At 40.4% G+C, this 20,182-nt stretch overlaps 1 protein-coding gene across 2 annotated transcripts in view; it reads right to left on the bottom strand.

Moving 5' to 3' along the window:
* Nucleotides 1–20,182, bottom strand: part of frmpd2 (FERM and PDZ domain containing 2) — a 68,624-nt gene that overhangs the window by 230 nt on the left and 48,212 nt on the right. For both annotated transcript variants that reach the window (XM_054767520.1, XM_054767524.1), the window contains one exon: nt 15,058–15,169. The gene's annotated coding sequence lies outside the window, so the exon portion shown is untranslated. The remainder of the gene's footprint in view (nt 1–15,057; nt 15,170–20,182) is intronic.

Below are 20,182 nucleotides of genomic sequence, written 5' to 3'. Positions count from 1 at the left end.
TTTTTTTACTATTTTTATGCAACTCTTACCAAGTCACAATTAATTGCAACTGCCTCAGAAATGATCTATGACAATGTTAGGAGATGCAAGATATGAGTTGACGATCATTATTGCTGCTACTGTACTGTACTGTACTGTACTGTAAACGAGATGACAGCAGCAGAATCGGCAAAGCCTGGACGCACATTGAACCAATTACTGCAATTATATTTTGTCCATTAAACACTTTTAAACACCATTAAGCACCTACAAACACAACCCTAATGTTAACGTTGGATCAAATTGATATATTTTTTTAAAATACAATTTGTGCAACAGGTTGAAATGAATTAACGCAAACATCATTTTTGTGTTACAGTACAAAGAACTCTCCCTGCTATTTGTTTAGGCTTTGTTCCAAGACACCCCATGAATAGTGAAAAAAAACTGCAAATAATGGACCCATCCATAAAAAAGCCTAAAATGCCTGTTTTTACTCTAAACGCTATCATATGTGTCTTGCGATTATTATTAAATGTGTTTTAAATTCACTTTTACACATTAAGAAACAATTACAGGCATACGGTATACAGTATTGTACTTACAAAATGTACAGGTACACAACATCTCACCATGTCAAAGCATCTTCCTGCTGGAAAATGTTGATTTGACTTGTGAGACAGCGCCCTCTGCTGGATTTATAGGTGCAGCACTGTTTCCCCCCCCTGTAAATAGCAGCATCAAACCACTTTTTATTTAACTTAATTATTTACAATTGAAATCAGAGAAAATAAATCAGTTTATACTCTATATGCAGGGGAATGAATGCCAAACCGCAAAAAGCCGGGGATCTACTGTATTTCAAACCAAAATGCTGTCTGCTGGGTCGTATATGTTGGTTATTTTTATATTTTGCTATTTCTACCAGCTCAGATTTCAGAGTTTAGTATTTAGTATTTTAGTATTTGATGTTTGATGTTATGCAAATTTGGAGCAGCATTGCCGGAGCAGGAGGGGATAGAGAAGAAGAGAAGAGAGGAAAGTGGGGGGAGGGCGGGGACAAGAGGGGAGACAATATAGAGAGCGAGAACAACACCAGCAACAACAACAATCGCAACAACAATAACAAAGAAACAGAAACAAACAACAGGACTACATCAGCAGATGTCATAAAGGTCATAAAGACAATAATTGCAATAACAAAGTAATATCAACAGCCACAGTGGTAATACTATATTAAACCGTCATACCTATTAGTAGTAACAGTGGTAATTAAACTATTAATAGTGACCAGATTGATAGAAACTGTAATTTTATTGCCAACATCGCCATCACTGTAATAAAACCAACGACATGATAACACCGTGGATAAACCCGTGAGTCATGTGGGGAAGTATGTACAGTATGTGCTGTGAGTGTGTATATGTACGTATACGTGTACAGATATCTGCCTGTGTGCAGGTCTGCATGTATATATACTGTATATACATGCATAAATATGCACGCATGTGTGTACGTGTACGTGTAATTGTCGCTGAGAATGTCTGAAAGGTGAGGGACTGTCTCCTACCACCCAGCATGCCCCGCCCCACACAACCAGGATGGGCCCCCACCACCAGAGAGCCACAGGCCCCCACGGGGGCGGGCAGAACCATGACCGGGCCCCTAAGACCCAGACCACAGAGCAACAATCAGTACAATATGGCAACCATGACAATATATACATAAAGACAAACAACCATTCACACTCACATTCATACCTATGGACAATTTAGATCCTAGCACATGAATAGGTGGAGTATAATTATGGAATGGATTCAGCGTTGAGAACCGTACCGTATGGAATAGAATTTTACTTAATAGTAATCGTTTCTTAGTCATAATTGTAGCTTTTTGTCATCAAAATCAGTTTTTTACTACTGTATGTACTTCTGTATTAATGTATATTTAATCTGTACTCACTTAAAACCATTTTATTAATCTATTTTTTAACATGCCAAACATAGGGAAGTGAACAAACTACATTCAAACCTCAGTTGTCGGATGATTTGCTTTTTGTTTAAAATTATAGCCAAAATGTTGCCTCAGTTTTCGTACAATATTGCACGTAACAAATCGCTTGCCCTGTAGTGTATCGTTTTACGAAATCAAGTGCCCAAACAAAGCACCCTACGCGTTGCTGACTCACTATTCACTGTCCATGCATTTTTTTCGGGGGCAACTGCTAAATAACCTGCCATGGGGCCAAAGAACTTTGCGAGTGCCGGTACTCTGATGAAGAAGGTGAGAGACGCTATTGATTTGAATCTCGCCAGGATATATGGGAAGTCAACAATAGTCAACAATCAAAAATAAGTTCCCTATTTAGAATTATTTCACATTGTTTTCTGCATGTAAAACTATAATAATTCTTTATAAAATGTCATACTTTTGAGAGACTGGAACAGATGAATTTGATTTACATTATTTCCTATGGGAACAATTCCCATAAGAATAACAATTTTGGATGTTTCAGTTTTTGTCTAACTTTTTCAGTAATTGTTGAGACATAGAGAAGAGGTACGATTAAATAACTTCAGCTTCTTCCTACTTTTTCTTCGGACATGCTGAATCGTTCAAGGGTAAACGTGATGTTCCTCAGTGTAACGTTGTAAAACATGTCTGAAAGAATGAAACTGTAAACATGAGTATTCATAACCTCGGTCTTCTTCATTGAACCTCACACTTTATTGTTGACCCGCTACACTATATGGGAATGAAAGAATACGTCAGAATGAGCTGAAATTGTCAGTGATCATGAAGTCGCGTCATTATGGTGGCTTGATTCCCAGGCATCAAAGCCAGACTGAAGTCAGCCTAATATAGCTGCAAAACAAAGTGGAGAGTGTCGCAAGAGACGGAAGAAAAATAGCCATTATTAGGCGTTTTAAAACAATCATTAGCCTATAGTGTGTCTGTAAAGTCCCCATATGGAATAAAAGCCTTTTCTTCTTTGCCTCAAGCTGAGCAGCTGGCCATTGCAAAGCATACTGAGGAAAACGGCTGATCTTATCTAACGAAGGGAGTTATTTGGATTGTTGAAAGGCTGTATTTCCTTCAAGCACACAAGCACTCCTTCATTTAAAGGGATCACTGGAGCATGAAGTTGTCTAATAGAAGTAACATTTCTAGGCGCTCTAGATGTCATTATTTGCACATCGAGACTCATTTACACATTTTCAGCTTATATGACATCATAGATGAGTCCACTCCGCCTTCTTCTCCACGATGACTGTTTGCCTGGGGTGCTCATCAGAACCATGAGGAGGACAGACGAGCCCACCATGTTTCTTTTGGCCCAGCACCCGATCCTTCATCGTCCCCCCTTTCTTCCTCCCCCTTTTGATTTGTTTTCATACTGCTGGCTGGGGCTGAATGACCATTCATGCTCACTGCTGTTGGATATGGAGGGCCATGACACCCTTTCATATGATGCATGCCAAGGACGCACACACACTCTCTCTCACACACACACACACTCTAATGGGGTGATCTGAGCATTTTTCGTGGACCAGCTCCATAAAAATAAATGTCCACATAATAAAAGATAGGATGTCAGAGGTTAGGCAAAGCACACACAGTGGAAGAGGTCTTGTGCGTGGCAAATACATGAGTGCAAATCACTGCATTTTGACATAAGAGCGTTGTGATTTGAGCAGAATGAGATTATTTTTCCATGCTGTCCCTTGTTGATGGAAGAACCATGGCTGGCGTGTACATGCAACTAACTAGTCCACTGATGATACGTGTTCACATTCAGACTGATTTTTTAAAAAGTCACATTTTCAGCTTGTGGCTTGCGTGTTTGACTGTTGGACGAGCAGACCGAGCAGTCCCATATTGACACGGGTTGTTTTATAATGGGGGTCTTGGGGTTTATACAATGCAACTTCGACATATACTGTTGTCCCTCGCCACGTCAAGGTTCGTATTTTGCGACTTCACTTCACTTTGCGCTTTTCAAAAATATACTGTATTTATAAATAATACTATGTGCCGCACGGTGGTCTAGTGGTTAGCACGTTGGCCAACACAGTAACAGCCTGGAGATCGGGAAGACCTGGGTTCGAGTCTCCCTTGGGCATTTCTGTGTGGGGTTTGCATGTTCTCCCCGTGTGTGCGTGGGTTTTCTCCAGGTACTCTGGTTTCCTCCCACATTCCAAAAACATGCATGTTAGGTTAATTGGCGACTCTAAATTGTCCATAGGTATGAATGTGGGTGTGAATGGCTGTTTGTCTATATGTGCCCTGCAATTGGCTGGCGACCAGTCCAGGGTGTACCCCGCCTGTCGCCCGAAGTCAGCTGGGATAGGCTCCAGCATGCCCCCGCGACCCTAATGAGGAAGAAGCGGTATAGAAAATGGATGGATGGATAATAGTATGTGGTTAAAAATGGACTATGATTGGTCAAAATAATATGGAATAAAACTTTATGTATTTGTGTTCAGCATTTTTAAGCATAAAAATGGCTAAATGAAGTAAAACACAAATATAAGGCATTCAGAAGATGCATTCAAAGACAGAGAATGATATGTAGTATTCTACACTGGTCACTAGGTGTCAATAATGGTACTGTAATGTTCGGTGAGACAAACAAACAACAGACTTGATCGTCGGATTACCAGGCTTTCATTGCAGGTTTGAATTATCTCACAATAGGCACATTCATCCCTAATAAAAACACGGGCTACTGCTGCTGCAGCAACCAATGTCAAGCTAAAACTCAACTCTGAAACCCCAACGTCACTTCCTGGCTGCCCGTTACTCAGCTCCAAAAATATGCATGTTAGGTTAATTGGAGACTCTGCCCATAGGTATGAGTGTGAATGGTTGTTTGTCTATATGTGCCCTGCCATTGGCTGGCGACCAGTCCAGGGTGTACCTCACTTCTCGCCCAAAGACAGCTGGAATAGGCTCCAGCATACCACCGCGACCCTAGTGAGGACAAGCTGCATAGAAAATTGGATGGATGATGATCACTGAAGCACAGTCTCCGAACAACTGTAGAGCAGCTCAGAAATAGAGTATGATTTAACTGATATTTAAAATATTATGTAAAAAAATATTTATTTTGTCTGGAAAAATCTTGAGGGGTCCACTTATATTCCAATTCCCAGTCACATATAAATTTTAAAAAAGCCAATATTGGACACGGCACAGGCACAGGTGCAGGACATGACTAGGTGTTTCCGCGTGGTGGCTGCGCTGGATGCCTTGACGACGGCCAGTACGGGAGCCCATAGGCCTATATACTGTAGTTTATCTAATATCTATGGGCCGATATTATCGGACATCCCTAATATAATTATAAGGGATATTATTAGGGCTATATATACTGTATATACTGTATATGTATATATATATATACTGTATGTGATATTTTCTGCTTTAGTAAATGGCAACTAAAAAACCAATACATTGTAGTGTGATACCAGAATTCCTATATGCTACAAGGCAGTAAGAGTAATGCAACCTACACAATAGTTGACAACAAATACAGGAGACAAATATGTATATTTTTTTACTTATGTTCATAAAAACCTACCAAGACTTTTATCAAAATGGGAAAACAGTGCATAAGATGCGGTACTGTTCCCCACAAATCCCGTAGGGGGCGGTAATCAAGACTCAATAAGAAGACTTCACGCCCTATGTGTGCAATTGGAGTTACCACAGTGATACTGCATATCAAATATTCTGGAATCTACTCCAAAATTATTATGGTCCCTTCTTACAATATTTTATGGAAATTAGTTTAGTTTAACGGTTTAAGTTATTTTGAACATGCATACAAGTTACATTGGAATACACCACATAGTACAATTCACAGTTCCAAATGTCCAAAAAGGAGTAGGGAGAAGCAAATCTTATATAATCCTACCCCCTCTGTTTCACATCAATTACAATACATTAGTTCACTTCCTGTATTCCAAATGTACTCTTTGCCAATTTTAAATACAAAGGAAAATGATAAGGCAGTATAACAATGTGCTACAATCAAATTCAAGATTTATGATCACTGTAAATAAATTATATGACAGTCATAATAAATATATAATAACTGATGAAAAGGCTAATAGTTGACACAAGCATAGGTGGATTATGAGTGAGTACAGGATGATGAGTGAGTACAGGATTATGAGTGAGTACAGGATGATGAGTGAGCACAGACAATGTACTCACAAAGAAATGAAGAGTTAGTAATAAGTGTAGTAGTGATTAGACATAGCATTGTATGTACAGTACACAGTGGTTCAGGATTCTTCCCCCTTGTACTTTGTAAACATCAACTGCTTGGACTGTTTCTTGAAATCGCTCATTTTAGTGCATTGAGTTGTTTACTCAATCCGTTCCATAATTTGATTCCACATACTGATATGCTGCAGATTTTTGGTGTTTTTCTCACATGTAAATGTTTTGAGTAAATGTTTTCCCTAAGGTCATATCTTGTTGAGAAGAATTGTATTAAGTTGCTGGGTAGCAGGTTATTGTTTACATTATGCATAATTTTAGCTGTTCGAAAGTTTACCATCGAAAAATTGTAATAATTGTGATTTTAGGAATAAAGGGTTTGTATGTTTCCATCAGCGCCATTGTGGATTATCCTAACTGACAGTTTTTTGTAGCACAGGTAGCGAATGATGTATACTTTCGTAATTATATCCCCAAATTTCCACACAATGAGTCAGATATGATGATACCCGAAAGCAATAGAGAGTACAGAGTGATTTGTGGTGTCGAACAAATTTAGCTTTTAGCTCTTGTGTGCTTTCTCCAGAACAAAATGCAGTAGTATCGTCTGCAAATAATACTAGCTTTACGTCTTTCGGGACTTTACAGATATAATTAATATATAGGGTGAACAGTTTTGGTCCCAGTATTGACCCCTGGTGTACGCCGCACGATGTATTTAAGCTTGCAGATGTATATTCTCCAAGCTTCACATATTGCGTACTGTTTGCTCAGTAGCTTTTTGCCCAGTTCAAAACTAACCCTCTGATTCCATACCTTTCTAGTTTTTCAATCAGGATATTACAAATCATTGTATCGAAAGCTTCTATCAAAGCTATAAATACTGCAGCTGCACACTTTCTGCGGTCTGTAGCATTGGTAATTTCTTCTGTTATTTTGATTAGTGCCATGGAAGTTGATATGTTGACTCTCTATCCCTATTGGCTGTCGCCAAGCAATTCATTCTTACTTATAAATTTGTCTAACTTGTTAAATTGCTTTTCAATTATTAAAAAAAAAATTGTGGTAATAAGGAAACTGGTCGGTAGCTAGTAAATTGATGTTTGTCTCCATTTTGAAAAATTGGAAGTAATTTAGCTATGTTCATTTTGTTTGGAAATATACCAGTCTGACATGACAAATTACTGATGTATGTCAGCGTTCCTGCGATCTCATTAATTACCTTTTTTATCGTTTTGAGTTTAATTCCATCAGTTGATGTTTTTGCTTTGTATTTATTGACAATATCAATGATTTCCTTTTTTGTCACATCAGTGAGGAACATGAAGTTGGGATTCCTGTCTATAATTTCATTCCCTTCCTCTACTGACAAGGTTAATTTCTTCCAGGTTTGGTCCAATATTTACAAAGTAGTTATTGAACCTTTCAACTATCTCGTTCATATTGTCATTTTTGGCATTTCCTGTGAAATATTGAGGCTAATCCGCTTTCTTAGCGCCATTCCTGATAACACTGTTTAGGATTCCCCAAGTTGCTCTAGTGTTCTTTTATTCTTGTCTAGTGATTGACTAGAATATTCTCTCTTACACACTCTCTCAATAGTTGTTAACTTGTTTTTGTACGTTTTCTACATTTTTTCTGCTTCTTTAGTTGTTTATATAATCAATCTAAGAAGTTTAAATGATTGGAACATACACAAACAAATACAAATAACTTATGTACAAAACAGACGAGCATGTCTGACTTTGCTGCTCTGTCTAGCAACAGATTTAGTTTGACAGGCTCTCAAAAGTCCAAAAGAATTTATGAGAGGCGTTCTTTTTTTCAAAGCTGAAGCCCACACACACACACACACACACACACGCACACACACACACACACACACACACACGTGACTGTCAGTGTGCGTGACTGTGTGACGGATGAGTCGAAATGTCTCCCATGTGAACACCTTTCATCAGTTAATGGTGACGGCTCTCCTTAAGCGCTTTGGTGTAGTGCAATTTTCCCTCAACCTACCCCAAAGCGAGCCCTCCAGGCCATTTATCCTCAGAGGGCCCCTGCCTGAGAACAATCATCCACTATACGTGTTTGTCAGTTATTTGAAAAATTGACAACAATTTGAAATTGCACTTACTATTCACATCTCGGGCTGCTGGAAAAGATTTGAAAAGCCAGCGGAGGAGTGCATATGTTTTACGTGGCGTTGACGGCACCAGATGCTCATGTTGCTTTCACACTCTGGCTCGCACACCGTCCTCCATTGTTCACTCTGGCTAATGCATCAAAATTAAATGTTTTCCTCCTGGAACCGTCTGCACCACGTTAGGAGAAAGTCCTTCAATGACATGATGCAAATACTGTAACATTAAACAGGTCTGTACCAAATCTACAGTCCCAATTAGACATTTCTTAAACTTTTTTAAAGTGTGGATCACCTAAACACAAATACTCAAAATACAGGAACCTCCGAATCTTCGATAATAAAGAGAAAATGATGATGATAATAGGGTTGTGAACGATAAACTGATGCGACTTGCGGTTTGACAAGCGAGAGGTCCGATTACATCAATAACAGCCTCCTGGGTCAATAAGAACCAGCCATAAATCCTTTGATTAAGCGTTCGTACAGACATGCACAAGGTACCACAAGACTAGCAACCGGTTGACCTTTAGTCTTTTAAATAACGCGAGAGCCTGGGCTTCCGGCGAAAGTAGCTTAGGACCTCAGTAGCTTAGGAGCCCCACAAGCTATCCATGCTCGATGGGACTCCTTCTTCAGCTTGACGGCATCCCTGACCTCAGGTGTCCACCATCGGGTTTGGGGCTTGCCGCCACGACTGGCACCGACCACCTTGTTGCTGCAGCTCCGATCGGCTGCCTCAGCAATGGAGGTACGGAATCCGGCCCATTCGGACTCAATATCCTCGTCCTTCCCCGGCATGCAGGCAAAGCTCTGCCCGGAGGTTAGAGTTGAAGACTCGACAAATATAAGACGACCCTTTTTTTTTTTTTTGACTGAAAAAATACTATCTTATGTTTACGTTTAAGATCATCAAACAAATGTCAATATTAGTCAATGACAACACAACTGAACACAAAATGCAGTTTTTAAATTAAACATTTTATTATTAAGGGAGAAAAAAAATCCAAACCTACATGGCCCTGTATGAAAAAGTGATTGCACCCACTGTTAAAACATAACTGAGATTAGCTGAGATCGATCAGTCTGGAAAAGGTTATAAAGCCATTTGTAAAGCTTTGGGACTCCAGCGAACCACAGTGAGAGCCGTTATCCACAGAAACATGGAATCTTCTCAGGAGTGGCCAGCCAACCAAAATGACCCCAAGAGCACAGTGACAACTCATCCAAGAGGTCACAAAAGACCCCACAACAACATCCAAACATCCACTTGTCTCAGTTAAGGTCAGTGTTCATGACTCCACCATAAGAAAGACACTGGGCAAAAACGGCCTGCATGGCAGAGTTCCCAGACGAAAACCATTGCTGAACAAAAAGAACATTAAGGCTCGTGTCAATTTCGCTAGAAAACATCTTAATGATCCCCAAGACCTTTGGGAAAATACTCTGTGGTCTGATGAGACAAAAACAGAACTGGAAGGTGTGTGTCCCATTACATCTGCCGTAAAAGTAACGCCGCATTTCAGAAAAAGAACATCATACCAACAGTAAAATATGGTGGTGGCAGTGTGATGGTCTGGGGCTGTTTTGCTGCTTCAGGACCTGGAAGACTTGCTGTGATAAATGGAACCATGAATTCTGCTGTCTACCAAAACATCCTGAAGGAGAAAGTCCGGCCATCTGTTTGTGAATGGCTGAAGAAAAACAAAATGAAGACTTTGGAGTGGCATAGTCAAAGTCCTGACCTGAATCCTGTTGAGATGCTGTGGCAAGACCTTTTAAAAGGCGGTTCATACTGGAAAACCCTCCAATGTGGCTGAATTACAACCATTCTGCAAAGATGAGTGGGTCGAAATTCCTCCACAGCGCTGTAAGAGACTCATTGCAAGTTATCACAAATGCTTGGTTGCAGTTCTTGCTGCTCAGGGTGGCCCGACCAGTTATTGGGGCGGGGCAACATCTTGAGGGCAATCACTTTTTCACACACACTTTTCTCTCTTATAATAAAAAGTTTAATTTAAAAACTGCATTTTGTGTTCAGTTGTGTTGTCATTGATTAATATTTAAAATTTGTTTGATGATCTGAAACATTTAAGTGTGAAAAACATGCACAAAAATAATGAATGAGGAAGGGGGCAAACACTTTTTCACACCACTTTATACATATTGAATGCTGATATTAAATACTTCGGAAGTATCTGGCGGGCCAAATGTGGCACATGGGCTGCAGTTTGCCCACCCTGGTATAAATCATTGTCTGTCTCTCCAGCTCTCCTGTGGCCTTGATCCGGATAGGCGGTATAGAAAATTAATGAATTTGTTGTTTTTCTAAACCCACATCTTCAGTGACAATTTATTTGCAGATTGGTTAGAGCTGTAGATCAGGTTACAACAGTAATGATTATCATGTTTTGCTGTTATATTGATTGACACATGGACTTATTAACATTAACTGAAAAGTTGATTAATACCCCTACCAATACCCTGTGCTGCTAGCTTGTCGTGGTGGGTTTGCCTGTGTGCCTCCATGACTCTGAAGGCTATACCGGCAAGGGGTTTATACCCTCAGCAGGTTCAACCATGCTGGGTAGGTTTCTAGAGTAAAGGCCAGATGAAAAGCAGCAACTGGCCCTGCAGGTTGGGGGTTAGGCGTGGAGTTAACTGTCCCATCCTGTAAAATCCAGTTACAGAAACTGACAAATGAAAAACCAAATCACACACCTGGCTGAAATAGGGCAAATAGGGCAACTGAAAACATGCTACGATGGAAAAATACATGTTGACTGTCGTGCATGGCCGCTCTCAATAAAGCCATAGTGTCATATTGAAATGACATTACAATTTTGGCCCCTTTGTTCAGGCTGGGGGAGACCAATCCATCCACTTGACACACAGCTTCTTCTGCTTGTCACCGTCCAACAAGTATTTTATACAGCTCACAAGATGCTGGTGCTAATTTTGTTCAGTATTTGTGTGATTCGCTGTGCAAAAGTGCACATAGTTGTACAATATCTGGATTCTGTGTATTGGGGGACCTTCTGATGTGGCTATTTTGCTGGATCTCTGTGTAAAAGAAGCTTTTGAAGGTCTCAAAAAGTGGATAAAAGTGAACGTCCGGTCACCCTACCCGAGAAGTAAAACCTTACATGTACATGCAGAAAGAAGCCCATTTCTTTAGAGGCAGGCTGCCACCACGTTCAAAAGAGCCATTTTCCTGTGATGCCCGACAGTTACTTTCTACCTTAATGGACCAAATAGACTCGATGATTGGCACCATGTCCTTTTATTACCATGCCTTTGTATACTTTCTTTATCCTTCCTCCTGAATCACACGTCATATCACAGCATGTTACTTTCCGTGCAGGAGGATACTTTGTCTGTCAGTGCCTCTGTCGGTCGCACACAATTTCGGACAAGTTTTCCAGACAGCCCTGAACTTTCTAAAAAGAATGGAATTAAAGTGCATTACAGACTCTCAGTTCTTCTGGCCAGGGCCATTGTTTTCATTGGCTACCTCACTATAGTCTGCTGAAACAGGCCCCCCTTTTTTATGTCTATAAATGGACTCTTTGACTGAACGCTCGCAATAGGTAGTGAATTTAAGAGGATACTGCAACGCACTCAGTCAGGGGTCCAAGATTTATGCTGCACATTTATACACGCTGATACATTTAGTCTGATAGGAAACTGCAGGACTAATGCAAACCAGTTGTCATGCTGTTTATTGGGTATTTTAACCATAGGCACAAAAACAACTGGAGGGATGATGACAGTTGAACTGCTAATGAGGGAAGGCAAGTGGTGCAGTTGTAAAAAATTGGTGTTATGATTTGTGTTGTTGGGTTGTTTATGTCGACGTATGTTGTGTTGCTACTTTACTGCCTCATGCATGTTAGAGCGCACACTACTGATTGCAGAAACTGCTGCTCAACACACTGCAGTCTGACAAACACCTTGACGGACTTCTTCTGGTTGGCTTATGTGTCATTTAATGCATTTAAATACACAGACTTTTGCTTTCAGATGACTCTAGATTTACAACACACTGGTCAAGTGCTTTACTGTAAGGAGTCAGTATGTTTTGCTATAAATTTGACTTTTGAATTTTGACCTAGCTGCAACCCCTAAACGTCAAATTCAGGTTTGAAGACCATTAACAGAATGTAATTCTACGCTTTCAACATTTTGTCATACCTGGATTCAAGCAGTCATTGTCTAGACTGCTTAATGCTTTGTGTTCATTTGTTTTATTTAGCAATTTAAGCACCACAATACTCCCCGTGGGAGACATATGAACCAGAATGGACCTGGTGTACATTCCAGTAGCATGCAGAAGCCAAAAGGAATTGCGAAGTTGGTCTGAAGTTGGAATGAAACGAATGCAGCAAAACCTCCAAACACAATTTGGAGATCAGTCAAAACTCTCTAGGAAAATATGTCTCAAAAGTAACAAAGACTAGGACAACCAACCAGAATCAGAAAAAGTGTAATGATATCCATAGAAAGGGATGCGCCGATCGATCGGCCATTGATCGGTATCGGCCGATTTCCGTGAAAAATCCCCTGATCGGTATGTGGCGATAAATGCCTTTTAATGTTGATCACAAAAGCCGATCACCTGTGGCTAGTACTATTGCAGCCCGCAGCGATCCCTGCATGCAGTGTAGTGCCTTGTCCTAACTAAAGTGTCATCCTCCCACTTTCCTTCACACTTCACACCCCCCCATTAATTAATCATTTTATTAGTAATTACATATTTTTTGGGCCCCCTGGCAGTCAAGGGTCCTTGGAATTGTCCTGACTTTTGCTGTTTATACGGCACCCCTGGCCAATAGCACACATGATAAATACATTAAAAAATGTGTACAGTAATTAATCCCTGCGATTGGTATCGGCCGATTTCAGCACTCGATGATCGATATTGGAATCAGCAGCATAAAACCCTGATCGGCGCATCCCTACATAGAACCAGAAATAGAACTTTCTGCGACTGTAAATTGCTGCTGAGTAAAATAGAAGACTCATTGAATAGAAAATTCATTAATTGAATTCATTCTAGTTTCCACGGTTCTCATGGTTTGGTACATACTTTGGTATTTACATCAAGGCTGTCTAAAGATTTTCCATCGAGGGCCGCATACTGAATACGGGGGGGGGGGGGGGGGGGGCACAGATATTAATAATTAAACAAAAAAAGGTACACATATATTTAAAGACACATATTTTTGGCATTATTAGTTATTAGTATCGACATTTCTTATTCTCGTTACATAATTTCTTCTGTTGTTTTAGTTGATTTTATTTTTACAATTGCCACGGGCCCATAAAAAACGCACAGCTGTCCACAAATACCCCCCGGACCACACTTTGCGGTGGTAATGCACACTCCCCCGTCTTATGGAGTTGCCCTACATGTCTTGATCTCTGCTCCCACGACGAATACTTTGCCTTTCGTGACCGTTTGTATTTCATTACCTAGTAAATGCATGATGCAAGAAATGTGTACCACGTGGGAACGGCTCTGTACTGAACTGAAGACTTTGTGCCAAAAATCTGAATCTGAATACATGCATCGATACGCCCATAGTCATTTACAGCAATCCCTGGTTTATCACATTTAATTGGTTCCAGACCCAACTCTGATAAGTGAATTTCCGCAACGTAGGATTCCTTATTCGTAAATGGAATATTTTTGTAGCCATGGCATAGAAAACTTGTTTACAATCTTGTAAATACGTTTTTTTAAAATGATTATAACGCTCTAGACATGAAACATCTATACTGTATAGTCACCTTACCTTTGTATTACACAATATAGTAGATACAGTGTATTCAGAGAAAATAAGCCATTTAAAACATAAATAAAACTTGTGCTCATGTGTGTCACAGTAAACGTGTGCCGGTGGTTGTAGGGGAGCAGAATGGATGGCGGACAGGAAGTGATGTCGGGGGTTGAGTTGAGTTTTAGCTTGTCATGCATTATTGCTGCAACAGTAGTCCGTGTTATTATTATGATTATTATTATTATTATGTTACTGTTATTTTACCTGTTGTGAGATCATTTACTGTAAACTTGCAATAAAAGCCTGTTGTTCCATCGATCAAGTCTGGCGCTTGTCTCACCGAACAATTACTGACATCTAGTGACCAATTTAGAATACTACATTCCCAATTTCAGTGATCTTCTTTAATGGCTTATGTTTGCCTCCACCAAGCGCAAGAGCAGCTCGGTAGTTATGTTTTTGCCAGCTATTTGTGTTCAAAATAACTTGAACAGGTCTGAATGGATTTGGATGAAATTTTCAGGAATTGTCGGACATGGGATCTGGAAGAACTGATTAAATTTTGGGGGTGATCCAAAATTCGAATGTTTCCCCAAATTCACCCTTTTCCCTACAACTAATTATTACCTGCTACTGCCACATTACTCAACCGATTCAACCCATTCCAACATCAAACTGTTCAACACGTTCAGGGCATGGTTACCCGCAAGAAGGAGGGAACAAGCACTGGTCTGGATAGTATTGCCAGCAAGAGGGCCCCCATCTGTGGCTCCCAAGCGCACAGTCTTAGAAGTAGGTAACAAAACAGTAGGTACTGTATGTTGAAATGCTTGACTAGCTCACAGTCAATAGAATTGTCGTCCGCTCCGGAGTCAATAAGTGCTTTTATGGGTAACGCCTCCTGCCCCCAAGACTGCATACCTTCAATCTGGAGACGTCCGACCACAGTTGAGTTCCTTGAAGACCTCTCGCCGGAAGAAGACGATCAGCGCCCTCCAGGGCGAACCAGACAACTAGCGAGCGAGTGATCCGCCTGCCCACAGTGGAGGCACAGATTACCAATAAGGTAATGTAATGTAATGTCATGCCTCGTCAATGTTTTGTGTCATTAGTGACCAAAATACTACTTCTTCTTCAATATTTTTGACGAATAATAAGCCATAGTCAACCACGGAACAACTATCAAGTATTAATTCATTAATTTTTTAAAATTACAGTGACGGTGTGATGCTCGAACTGCGATGTAGCGAGGGACGACGAAAAATTGGTCATTTTATGTCGACATTTGTTGTGGTATTGTTAACTTCATCATCATCACTCACACATTTTTGCTGAAGCACATGTGTGATTGTGTCAAAATCAATGAAAACAAACAATGAAGGGCAACAGGAGAGGCACTGCCACTTACCTACAAAGCTTTGGCATCGGACCAAAGATCCTTTACTCTTTTGCAACTTTGCAGCAGTTCTATCATCCCCCTTTCCACTACTAACAAAATGCACTCAGTTCAATTTTGCACAAATGGAGGAAAACTATGTCAGCAAACTGCCGTAGGTTAAAAAATCAGTCAGTCAATCCAAGGGATGTCAACCTAAACGGGGTCTGCATTAACACTATGTTTATTTAATATTTTTATTGGACGTTACCCTGTGTGATGAGGTCAGAATGACATTTTCCCATGGATGCTCACATAATATTAAGCCACATTATGTAAAAGTATACATGACACAAACCATGGCCATATGGACAAAAGATGGGAATTGTTTACTCTTTTGATTAGTTCCTTCATAATTGTGTCATAGAACCTTTCTCTGGTAAGCAGCGTTTATAAGGACTTGCACTACACACGCTGTCCTCAAACCAGCACACTCTTTTATAGTTCCGACTCAATTATTTCAGTAATAATAGTCGCAAACCACACACCATGTTGCTCCAAACGATCCCGCGACCCACCCCTGAACCCCTTGCCATCAGATATTCCAGATGTAGTGCGACATGATTGTTAAATTTCGACTCAAACCACACTGCACTGAACCCCCCGCCAACAAAGCCTTCATGAAGTGACACATAGGAAGTCCCAACACACAGAACCCATTTCTTTTCTTTCACACTTTCTGTCATTCTGTTGTTTTTTCTACGTTGAAGTCTGCCCTCTGCGTTCTCCCCTCTCAGCCAGACGTGATACTTTGTATTTCCATAGGGGCTCAGCTTAATGTGTCGCATCACAATGAATTTTATGACACATCCAGTGCAGACAACGGTGCAAAGACCTGACGGAGAATTAAACACATTTTCCCAAGTGGCAATAAAAAATAGCTCTGAAGAAAGTACTCTGCCAATTGTTCTAAAACATGATACCCTGGTAAATGAGAACCTCTTGCGCTAAATAAATCACATTTGAATTGGTCAAGGTGGTGATAGTTGGAGTTGAAAACTTTTAAATCTCTTGCACATGATCACATTTACGTAACGTCCCATAACATTGAGTTTTAAATAAATTTGATTTCCCCTAATGTGCCGCCAAATGAAAACATGTGATTCAAATAAAACGCATTGCAAATGAACGGGAAGACCTAAAACTTTTAAGTCTTTAAACTGAAACCACTTTTGGTGCCTTTTTCTACTGATTATTAAAGCCACAAATCCTACAAAGAAAAAGCATGATGGTACAATGGCTTGTAATAAGAAGAATAGAATTACAGGCATTGCTATGGTGACTCTGGAATGGACCAGCCTGGACTCCTTTCATAATGACTAGTTTGCATCACCTGTTGTGTAAAAAGATAAGGCAATGTTTATTTCAAGCATAATGTTGTAACCTCTACAAATTGTCCCTTTCTGTTGCTTTAATAGAGAACGACTTAAAATCGAAACAAAAGCAATAATATGTGAAAATCCTGTGTTGTCGATCAATTAGGAGATAGCATCACTGGGCCGCACCGTGGCCTAGTGGTTAGCATGTTGGCCACACAGTCAGGGATCGGGAAGATCTGTGTTCAAATCTCCATTGGGCATGTCTGTGTAGCGTTTGCATGTTCTCCCCGTGCATGTGTGGGTTTTCTCCGGGTACTCCGCTTTCCTCCCACATTCCAAAAACATGCATGTTAGGTTAATTGGCGACTCTAAATTGTCCATAGGTATGAATGTGCGAGTAATTGGTTGTTTGTTTATATGTGCCCTGCCATTGAAGGCCCTGTCACACCTTGACGATTTAGGCAGCACATGCCTGACGTGATCATTTTGATGGCATACGTTGAACTGCCGACGTTTTTTTTTTTCAATTTTGGGCGAATACATAGCCTATTCATAACGAGGTCGATGTAAACATGACGTATTAGTAACTTATGTAGAACGTTTCTCTAACTTATAGACAACTTATATCAACTAGTGCGTAGCGTGTTGCCGGTGTTCACAATTTATGCCCAACGCCTGTCACACCTTGACGCAATTTAACTCACAGTGAGTGGTTCGTTCAGCTCCGCACACGACAAGTGTCATTCATATCAAAGTTACGGGCCACACGAATATTAATCTTTCATATTAAGACGGGGGGTGCAAACTATTGTCCCGGGGGCCGCGAGTCTGAGACCCCTGGTGTAGGTTGCATACGCTACCACTCATGGATTTGTGACTCGCTAATGCATTGATAAAGTTGATAATAAAGTTGAATCAATACAAGTAGGTTCCATTCCCAGTGTCACAGTGCCCTCTACTGGTCAATCTGCAAACTTACCTGCAAATACAAACACAACAGCCTCTCCTCCTCTCCATCTTCACTCGCCAAGACAGTTCTGTCTTGTATGTTGACGTATTTTGACTTGTACGTAACTTACAAATAACGTGTGTGAACGGGCGTCAACGATCGCATAACTAATTGCCCGCGGATGCGGGACGTATGAATCATACGTTGACATACGTCGAAAAGTTTTATGCAGGCACAAAATTTTCGGACGACTTAGACGTACTACGACATATGCCGGCGTGCTTCCGCGTGCTCTTATGAATGACACTTGTCGTGTGCGGAGCTGAACGAACCAATCACGGTGAGTTAAATTGCTCTCGAGGGCGTCAAGGTGTGACAGGCGTTGGGCATAAATTGTGAACACCGGCAACACGCTACGCACTAGTTGATATAAAAAACTTACCCATAACTTATTCGATGTACGCCTGCGTATTGGCCAATTTTTTCATACGTTGGCGTAAGCTGGCTAAATCGTCAAGGTGTGACAGGGCCCTGACTGGCAACCAGTCCAGGGTGTACCCTGCCTCTTGCCCGAAGTCAGCTGGGATAGGCTCCAGCATACCCGTGACCCTAGTGAGGATAAGCAGCATAGAAGATGGATGGATGAAGATAGCATCACTATCTTTGCCATGGTGACCACAGATCAACTACTTTAGTGCACTGTAACATAGCGTCTAATGTAGCGTCTGTGCTCATGTTTCCATTGACAGTTGTGTTGTGCTCTTTCAAGACATAACAGAAGTTTTGTTAATTAAAGGTTCCAAATTATGCTTTTGTTGTCTGTGAACCACTGTGCTAACATACGGGCACATTTCAACAGCAACATCATGAAATAAAAACCCAAAATGATCAAACTTACAGCTCCCACATTTGTAGCTGACTCATGGATTGGTGGCAGAATTCCAGTCTTTATTTTAAGATGTGTAGCAAAGCCTGCTTTTTTTACCAAAAAATGAAGCTGTGGACATATACACAGCGTATACACAGGGCGTGCTCATCTTGATGGGGGTGGGTCAGAGGTGGTATCATGTCCATGAGGAAAGAGTGTTTTATGATGTCATGAAAACCCTGAACTTCTCCCACCTCTTCTCTCAAAAGTGGAGCACTCATGTTTAACATGGTACAGCATAACAGTAATGTTATGTTCTAACATTACTGTTGGAACATAATTAAACATCAATTTTGCACAATAAGGGATCTTCAAAGGTGAATGTTTTTTCGGACCAAAAATAATTTGTCCCTTACTGCTGCTTTAAGAAATATTTCATTAAGTGAGTACTGTAAGTTATTAGTAACAACAGCTGTCGGTTTGTTTTGTCCTCAGCCTTTGATAAAGCACCCATCAGACTTAGTATGCTGTATTTATTAATCATAATGACCATATTTAAAAAATAAAATCCAAATATATTCATCATAGTTATTAATTATGATTATTATTATTATTTGTAATTAAGTTATTATTTTGGCTGGTCAATTGTTAACCAGTGGGAACAGGTTAGGATATAATAATCATAATAATCATTTTGTTAATTAATATATGAAGTTATTGGGTCAATATTTAGAATGATTTTAAAGCATAAGTTCTTCGAAAGTGCCACATTTGTTTCTCATATAACTGTAATTTCCGTGAATGTGTTTCTCATTAGTCCTGTTGAGCTCTAAATTATTCCATTGTTATTCCATTCAAATCACAGGCGTTGTAACAATAAATACGCTCACGTCAGCAATCGTTTTCAGTTACGGGATGTCATGTGAGCGATGTCACCTTAAGTGATAAACGTGCACAGAGCTGCCACTCTTTCTTTCAACTCATTGTTTTGCTTTTTATGGCCCGTAAATGTACCCTTTGGATCACCTTCACAGATCTTATCCGCCATGTTTCCAGATGGAGCGAGCGACTTGACCAGGAAGTGGCAGATAAAGTGCACACATCGTGCATACACACACACACACACACACACACTGCATCAAACAGACCAAAGGGAAAGTGAGCCACATGAGCAGCATCGTGTAAGGTGAAGAGTTAAAGAGTCCCCTCAGGATTTAAAACTGTGGCCAAATAGGAAAGTGAATAATCGGCTGTTTGCAAACAAGCGCAGCAACTCTATGAAGATTGCAGATGTCCACGTGGCCTTTCTTCTTTTTGATGTCCGCTCTTTAAAACCTCAAATGTACAACAGAATTTTGACTAGATCTGAAGACGTGTGACCAAGTATATCGCATCTTCATCAGACGTTCAGAAATGAATCGCAAAGACATCTGGAGGAACCTGAGTTTGTGTTGTATGTGTGTGGACGGAAATAT

This window comes from Dunckerocampus dactyliophorus, chromosome 2 (genome assembly GCF_027744805.1).
Source record: "Dunckerocampus dactyliophorus isolate RoL2022-P2 chromosome 2, RoL_Ddac_1.1, whole genome shotgun sequence".
NCBI lineage: Eukaryota > Metazoa > Chordata > Actinopteri > Syngnathiformes > Syngnathidae > Dunckerocampus > Dunckerocampus dactyliophorus.
The sequence above is the reverse complement of the archived record's forward strand: the minus strand, read 5'-3'. Positions and strand labels throughout refer to the sequence as shown.